Here is a 9,547-nt window from a genome sequence, read left to right on the forward strand (position 1 = left end):
GACAATTGTGTAAGCTGGGGTTCAGTTGAGTGGAGGTGGTTGTGTTAGGGAAGGGCTGGCCGGCAGGAGAGCCATTGCCATCAGATTTGACTTCAGAAAATGGTTGAGTGTGGAAAAGTAAGTGCCTTTATTTTCTTGATATCAGTATATCACACTATTTTTTTAGTTGGTTTGCTTGCGGTTAGTCCCATACCTTGCATGTGGGATTTGGCTAACATTTCTCCTGGTGTCCTTCTGCTTCACAACTATCTAGTTTTGAATCATCCAACAAACAAAAATAAAGGTCCCAAGTCTGAAAACTGCTTGTGTGATGTGCATCAATTGCAGCTGTTTGTCTACTCAAAAACCATAATCAAATAGTTAGTTTCCCTGCTCTATTTAGACATTCACTGGGCTACTTGAAGAACAGGGTTCGTTCAAATGGGATTAATGAGATTGAGAGGCTTGGATAGATTACAAAGGGAAAGCAAGTCTTAAATGAAGTGGGAGTCCAAGATTGTGACTATAACAATATAGCCATAGAGGTTAACTAATATTGCTTTAATAATAGGAACAGCAACGGAAGGATTTAGGACAGGTCTCCTCTATCCTAACCTCATTCATAAAACTTAAATGGGACGGTACTTCAAAAAATTTAAATTCTATTAAAAACAAATATAAGTTGTAAATAAATATTATAAATATTTAGAATTTATTTTTATGAACAAGTAAAATTTTATATACACTAAAAAAGTTGGAAAAGAAAAACAAATTAATTAAAACAATTTCATATATAATCGAGATGGAACAGAATAGGACAAAATCATACCCAAACCCGTGTCAGGTTTTAAAAAAAAATCTCAAACTCGTCCCGCAAGACGCGACAGTACCCAAGAAAAACACCCCCATTGCCACCCCTATTGGAGAGTGTGTTCCAACAGCAACTGAAGGGGAGAAAAAGGCTTATTGTGATGGAGGCCCTGGCTGCCTATCTGGCCTGGTCACATGCCCAGAAGAAAGCAATGTAGCTAAAAAAAAGATGGGGTTAATATTATCTTCATAATTTGCCTATGCCATCACTGAACCAGGTCTATGGGGCCTGTTTCAGCAAAGTGCAGACAAATGGAGTTCAACTAGTACCAAAAAAACCACAGGCAACAAATAATAGCCCAACATTTCTCTAAGAAGCTACTTAAAAGAATAATAACTATACCATTCAAACGTGTAAAACAAACATTAATAGTTATTTTTATTGTTTTTTATGATGGATTTTGAGTTTTGAGATTTAGGGGGTACGCAAGAACTCAAATTGAGAAATCAACGGTAGTAGGCCATGTGTCTGGATGATCTAAAAGGTGAAGAATCAAAAGGAGAGGGTGTTCTTTGGATTTGAGCAGGAGGATTTATGGGTTTCTTTTTCTCACACTTGGTTTCAGAACGGAGCCAAGACTCCACCACTGAAAGAAGGTTGGCGGAGGTCTTCAACTCGTCAAGCTCAGATAACTTCTCAATCTTCCTTAAATCGCCTTCTTGGACATATGCCAGATCTGTTGCCCATGTCTCCAACCCATCAAAAATATGGGTTGCATACACAATTGTAGCTCCTCGCTGTAATTAACATATCAACATTGGAAAGAAAAATCAATTATGGTCATTTTCAATGAAAAAGAGAGGTTGAGGAAATTTTCAGTCAATAATGATGTGCTTTAAGACTAAGAACCAAGGTTTAGGGTATGCTACAGAAGATGAAAAAATGGACACCTGATCACATTCTTCCTTGAAGAATTCAAGTAAATCCATCCTTGCCACAACATCAAGATCAACTGTAACTTCATCTAGTAAAAGAACCTGCAATTTTCTCAAGGATAATGTCCATTCCAGTTAGAGACAAAATTAATTGTAAAATATTTCACCAATATGTTTATTATAAACAGATCTCAGATTCAAAGTGGCATGCCCATACAGTACATAACACAGATTTAAATGTGTACACAGTTGCGGCCAAACACAAATAGTATGGATTGCATGATATGCTATTACCAAAGAATCAATCTAACTAATGCCATACTGGGTTCATGGCTCAGTTCTTGAGCAGATCTGTAAATATGCTATTACCAAAGAATCGATCTAACTGATGCCATATCAGGTTCATGACTTGGTTCTTGAGCAGATTTGTAAAGAATGTCAAGTTTTCTGGTTGAAAAACAAAACTTGCACGCTATGTTTCATTTATTCACCTTAATAATCAATAAGTTGGTTTATCCCATTACACCCTATTACTCTTATGAGAGAGTTATGGATGTTATACTTAATAAACTAATAGGAAATAAGGAGAAATAAATAGTAGAATTCAGGTAGTAGATCTTTTGACATGAGTCCAATACTTCACAATTTTGGAATCATCTTAAATGTGAATCAAGTATAAGTTCCACATATTACACGACAAGCCTTCACTTTGTTTGTGAAACTTACAGAAATGTCTTTTTAAGTAGTGCAATGTTAAATACCAAACTTTTTTATGTCAATTAAAATTAGCAAAACACATAAGGGATATAAAACTACATTTGCAATTTTGAACAATTCATAAAATATCATAACACGATTTTATGAAGCTATATGTAATTGATTAACATCAGATCTTCCTGCATTTTCATCATCCAACCCATTTTAGAGTCCAATCTGACCCTAACTCAAGCATACAACCATCAGATCTTCCATGAAGGGAAATTACCTGGAACGGATGAAGAAGACCCATGCATATTTGGACTCGACGCCGCTGTCCATCAGATACCTTATGCATTCTCCATTGCAGATCAATATCAAGCAGGTCAACCAACTTGTCTCTTCTAACAGGATTGATCCCTTCAACTGCCACCAAAAATGACAAAAAGTTAGGCATATTCCATGCTCGACTTTCTTTTGGATTTCAACAAGTTTCAACAAGGGAAGGCAAGATTGTTGCAGATGAGATATGCATGCATGCAACATGATCAATTTGAAGCTTGAATAGTTATTTATAAAATCAAAATTTTAATATTCACTCCACATGTATTGTCAGTGAGATTAAAAACTTCAGGCAGCACCGGGTTATGAGTTGCAATCACAAATTGCCTCCATACAGTAAAGCGCATGAACTCCATCTATGAGCAAATATGCACCACGACCAAGGCTGAAGCTTTCAGGATTAAATTTACAGTTCAAATTTGAGATGCACTCCATATTTATCATGGTCAGATATAAAACTTCAGGCAGAAAAAGGGTCCAAGTTGCTAACCAAAAATTAGCTCCCTGGAAGAATTGCAGGCACTTCTACTAATTGAGAAATACTTAATGCTTAATCCTTTTCCTTCTTTTTTAACCTTTTCTATCAATTTTGGATATGAATACAAATGATGTTGCAATATATAGAACCATGAAAAAGGATAAAGTTATAGTTTATAGCTTATTGCCCACCTCCAAATATCATATGTTCGGCAGAGAAGTCTCCCTGGAGTGGAACCTCTCCCTGAATGTTCCCAAAGATGGTTCAAATTGAAATGAGTACATCGAGTGCATGTTTGAAATGCTGGCGAGAAAACATTAAAGAGGTACATATCTAGAAAAACTCTAATTAGATTGTTACATTCATCAAATCAGCATATTATACTTACATGTACATGAACATATATGTATGCATGTATGTAAAATCTGTGTGTATATATATAGAGGAGTAAACAAATCAGTTTACCAGAAGATAAGCAGACAAATATTTTGATGCAACAGCTAGCTATCAATTTTAATTTGTGGATGACACTATAAGTAAGAGGTTGTCAGTTTATTACATGACATGGATTCTGCAATTGCAGAAATCCATGATGTGTGTGTGTGTGAGAGAGAGAGAAGCAGAAGACTAGGTTATGCTGTCTTGGACATTTTGCAAAATAAGGGCAAATGCTCTTTACGGACCTTACCAATTCTAATCGTCAAATGGTTTTTGAACTTTTGTTATGTGGACATTCCTTTTCTATTCCAATATCCTATCTTTTAAAAGAACTTTTATCCAATATTCTATCTTTTTAATGAACTTTTATCTCATAGAATTGGCAAAACGTCTAAGAAAATTTATGATGGAATCAGATGTTGAATTATTTTCATTTTAGACAAACGGCAAAATCAACACCATCATTGTTGTCATCACTACCCAAGGCTTATCCAACTTAAGTGACAAGAAAACTCCTAGTTTAGCCGTCTTTTCTCTTTCAAACACCTAAACATGGAAATGTTTTGAACAAGCAACAACATGATTGGTCTAACCTAGAGAGTTTGCTTGTTTTTACTTTGTATTTTCTTGTATTTGTTTCCTTGTAGTTTAGTTTTTCTTTGGTGGGAGGATTCCTCATCCTTCTCTTGTACTTCTTTTTTTATCAATATATCCCTTTGTCGTTTTCTATCAAAAAAAAAAAACAAAAAACAACATGATTGGTGCATATACATTCAAGGCTTTTTTCCTGCATTTGCATCACATCTTGAATCCATGAGGCCATTGATGCCCAAGCCCATACCAAGGTCCTTGTTATCAACATTTAGATAATTTCTAAATTATCATATATTAGACGCATGCTCAACAAAAATGCTTTATAAGAATCTCTATGTAGTTCTACCAATATTCTGTGAAAAGAATACCATGGAACTAGAGATTCACTTATTTACTACATGTCCAATTTGCCTATGTACTACATGTCCTTATTTTCTATTCCTAGAATGGTAAGTTTAAGACTAGAGAAGTTGCAACGAGATTTTCTTTGAGGAGGTGGGATTTTGGAGAAAAAGCCATATCTTCTAAGATGGGATATTGTGTGCATGGATAGGAGTAAGGGGGGCTAGAGATTAGAAGTCTTTCATCTTTTAATCAGGCTATTCTTGGAAAGTGGAGTAGGAGATTCGCTTTTGAAGAATTTTTTTGGAAACATGTCATAGAGGGGAAGTATGGGAAGGACGATGGGGTTAGGAGTCCAACAAAGTAAGAGATGGGTACAAGGTCGGAGTATGGAAAGCAAGCAGGAAGGGGTGGGAACTCTTAAGTAGTAGGGTTGCTTTTGAAGTGGGAAATGATAAAAGGGTGAAATTTTACAAATACAAATGATGTAGGGAGAAACCCTTGAGTGTGCCCTTTCCTTCCGTGTACGCTTTAGCTTCTCTAAAAGACTCTTGGGTGGTGAATATATGGGATGAGATAGGGGCAGGGGTTTATTGGAATCTGTATCTCTCTAGGCACTTAAATGAGTGGAAGTAGGGAGTTGTTGAGAAATTTCTCTCAAGGTTTCAACATAAGCCAGTGAAAAGGGAAGATTTCGATCAAATGATTTGGAAGGAGTCAAAGAATGTTGCTTTTTCTAATGAAATCCTTACTCTCTCTTGGAGCCAGGGAGGTCAACCCCTTCCTTTGGCAATCATTTGAAATTCATAGGTCCTAACTAAAGCAAGCTTTTTTGCTTAGGAAGCCAATTGGGGAAAAGTCTTTAACATTATATTAGCTTCAAAGACAAGGATGGTTGTTGGTGAATAGATGCAATCTATGTAAAATCAAAAGGGAATCTATCAATCACATTCTTCTTCATTGCACTATGTCAAGGGTTCTAAGGCAATTGTTGTTCTCCCTTTTTTTTTTTGTAGTTAGGTTGCTTCCTTCCACAATCCTAGAAACTATTTTAAGCTGACAGGGCTCTTTTGTAGGGAGAAAATGGAAGAAGGTTTGGCGAACGTCCTCTATGCATTTTTTGGACTTTGTGGAAGGAGAAAAACCATAGGACATTTGAAAATAAGGAGCATTATGAGAATAAGTTAAAATTGTTGTTCCTAAGTTATCTATTAGCTTGGGTTGGGATGTACATAAAGGAAGGCCCAATGCCTTTGATTGATTTTGTAGATTGGTTGGGATCATATTGAGAGAGATAGGGAGTGGTTTTTTGTTTCTCTTTCTTATGAATTTGCCACTTTGTGGCCGTTGTATATGGCCAATGTACTCTGGTGTACATCTTTCCTTTTTGTATATACACATATTTCATTGCTTATCAAAAAAATAATATCATGGAAGTAGGGTAACTAATTCATTTAGGTTGTGTATGATTACAAGGAACTGGAGACTTGGAACAGAATTGAAGGCTGCAATTAAAAATCTACAATTCAGTTGCCCTAAATACAAAAAAAAAAAAAAAAAATAGGAACCAGACCCAGAATGCATAAGCTCCAAGTCCACAAGCTCATAGTAAACTCAAGATCCATATGGTTGGGATGTTAAAGAAATCCCATCTATGTGGCCAAAAGCAGCCATAATGTTTAAGTGCAATAAATCTAATTAGCATGAGGCTGACCATAAAATAAACAGGACTATGCAGTATAATATATTTGGTCACTACTATTATTCATCTCTTTCCTCATTATAACATGGAGCTGAACAAGAAGTAAATGCTGATGATGATACACCACTCTCCATGAAATCCAATAAAGTCTTTTAAGAGAAATCTTAACAAGATGGTAAAAACAAAAGGAATCACCAGAAGTCCAAACCATGTATGAGGTTCGTTTTCTTTCTCCCTAAACAGAGTTTAAAATCAACATAAGAAAAGAGTGAATGTCTACAATTTACAAGACTGCTCTCAGGCTTCTGCCAGTCATGTCTTACAAACCTAAGCATAAACCAAATAAAGACTTTTACCTTTGCCTTGCAGCATAAACTCCTAAAACAATGAATTGATTGCCAATATATTTTAAAGGCTAAATTTAGTTCGTCCCAATCTCAATAAACATTAACTTGAGCAACTACATTGTGGTATACCCAGGAAGGTAGAGAGGGATTTGGTGTGGGGTTGTGGAAGGAGATTAGAAAGGAAGGTTCTCGGTTGAGCAACTACATTGTCTTTTCCGTGGGTAATGGAAGAAGAATCAGATTTTGGTTGGACTCTTGGTGTGGAGATGAGGCTTTGTGCAGCTCTTTCCCCTCTTTGTTTGCTTTGGCGGTTTCAAAAGAGGAGTGGTGGCGGAGGTTTGGGGCCCTTTGGTTGAGGGGGGGAGATGGAGTCCTCGTTTTTCTAGGGCTTCAATGATTGGGAGGTAGTCTTGGTGGAGCGGTTGCTCATGACAATCCAAGGAAAGAGAGTTAGTGCAGAAGTGGAGGATAGGGTGATTTGGAAAAAGACAAAAAGTGGGTTTTTCACAATTAAGTCTCTTTACAGTGCTGGAAAGCCGGGAAGTACAGTTTGGTTTTAAAGAAAAATAATTGGAATCCTTATGTTCCTCCCACAGTGGATTTTTTTGCTTGGGAAGCCTCGTGGGGGAAAGTTTTAACTTTGGATCAACTCAAAAGAGGGGTTGGACCCTTGCTAATAGATGTTTCTTTTGTCTAGCCGAAGAGGAGTCTACTAATCACATCTTAATCCACTGCACAAAGACTAGAGTTTTGTGGGAGTTATTATTCGCTCTCTTTGGGGTGACTTGGGTTCTCCTTTGCTCGGTAAGGGAGACTTTCCTTGGTTATTTTGGGTCCTTGGGGGCAAGAAGAGCAAAAAAGCTTTGAAGCTAACTTCTTTATGTCTTTTTTGGGTAGTGTGGAAAAAAAGAGATAGGATAGCGTTTGACAATGAAGAGTTTTCAGTACATAGGTTGAAGTATTCTTTTGTGTGTAGTTTATGGTCTTGGACAAAGTTGTATACAGATGCTGACCTTTTATCTTTAATAAACTTTTTTGATTGGTTGGGTTCTAGGTGAGGACGGATGAGGTTTTTGTTCTCTCTTGTTTTGCTCTTTTTAGCCTTTTGGCACCTGTTGTATACTTCATGTATGCCTTAGGTTCCCCTCTAGGCTTCCTTTTTCTAATTAATATATTCTCTTCTGTGTTTACACATCAAAGAAAATAAACATTAACTTGATATGGAAGTATCATAAATCATGAAAGAATATCCACAAATCAAAGCAATAAAACTATAAATTGCCATTGCCATTGCCATAACCAATAACACTAAATAAACAGAGCAAATCAAACTCTGAAAATTTTGAAGTTATATCTACATTGTTGGAAGGGGAATTGCCTAATTAGCTTTGATTTCTTGCAAGTTAATTATATTTTTCCCCCAAAAAATCAACAGAAGTAAAACCATTGCTAGATTATATTATGAGCAGGGATAAAGAACTCACAGCAGAGCCAATATTTTTACTCCAAGATCCCCCAAATAGGATAAATCGCCACTACAAACCAGATGGGTGTCGTGAAAAGCCGAACAATTCAACACCTGCACCACATCTCTCCCGCCAACCATGTGCTTCCCTGCCAAAATCCTCAGCAAAGTGGTTTTCCCTGCAAGATACGAGCAACAATTGAAGGGAAGCTAAAACGACGTCGTCTTGAAGTTGAATTCTTGTATAGCCTCAGCACAGATCACCAGGCAAATTCAAACATGAAACCCAACATTTTTTTTTTTTTTTTTGTGTGCAAAAGTAGAGGAATTCACGCATTGGGTCTCATCTGCATTTCTGGGACAAATTTAAGTTTTCAAATTTCCTAGAAACTGATTTCTGGGGAAAGAAACGGGTGAGAAATGTACCGGATCCGTTGGCGCCGACGAGAAGGCATCGAGAACCAGGAGATATTTGGAGGTTGAAGTCTAAGAAGAGAGGTGGTTGGCCTTCGTAAGCGAACTGCAGACCATTGACTTTGATGCTGTTGCTGCTGCTGCTGCTCTGGATCGCCATTTTTGTCACTGCACCAACTCCCGGCTAGACGACGTCAAAAGTTGTCGTCGGTGATGGTAACCACCCCGCCTTTAAGTCAGTACGTTTAGGGTGTACACGTGTCGTCTCTATTAGACCACGTCAGAACTATATGAGAATTTAGAGCTGATGACGTGTTCAAATCATCATCACAGCTACCAGCCTACCACCAGGGAAATTTCTTTCCTTTTTTTAATTGTCTAAAATTTTTGTTTTTTTATAACAAACAAAAAAAAGGAAGGTGAAATTTGTTTTCAAAACCGTTTTCAAATTGGCGTAAGTTCTTATTTACTTAAAAAAAAAGTTCATTAAGAACAAATAATTATGATTGTTTTTTTTAAAATTATTTTCTTTATTTTTCATAATATAAAAAATTAAGCTAAAATAGGTCATGTTTATATTATACTTTTATTTTAAGTTAAAATCTTTAGAATATTTTAAGAAACATTTGAAATGTAAAGAAAAATGGAATATAAAGTTGAAAAAAATTATAAAATAAAAAGGAAAACAAAAAAAAATGTTAGGAAGAAAAATAATAATAAAATAAATAAATAAAGTTATTAAAAAAGAACTTTAAACTATAATTTTCATTGATATAGGTCTTTATGGACTCCGCATTTCGGCTCATGCGTTTTCCACTCGATGGCGAGCTCAATTTTTATTTGAAAATTTGATTTTATTGATTAGGAAAAAATGACTCGGAGTCGCCACTTATTTTTGTTTTATTTTTAAAAGGGTAAACAAAATAAGAAAGAAAAACCCTAAGTATAACTCCTTATTTTGGGAAAGGCGGTCTGCGAAAAACCGGATCGGGTTCGGGGGTCAA

General features: G+C 36.2%; 1 pseudogene; it reads right to left on the reverse strand.

Moving 5' to 3' along the window:
• Nucleotides 1-1,004: 1,004 nt before the first annotated feature.
• On the reverse strand, nucleotides 1,005-8,759 carry LOC117917522 (annotated as a pseudogene).
• Nucleotides 8,760-9,547: the final 788 nt, after the last annotated feature.

This window comes from Vitis riparia, chromosome 7 (assembly GCF_004353265.1).
Source record: "Vitis riparia cultivar Riparia Gloire de Montpellier isolate 1030 chromosome 7, EGFV_Vit.rip_1.0, whole genome shotgun sequence".
NCBI lineage: Eukaryota > Viridiplantae > Streptophyta > Magnoliopsida > Vitales > Vitaceae > Vitis > Vitis riparia.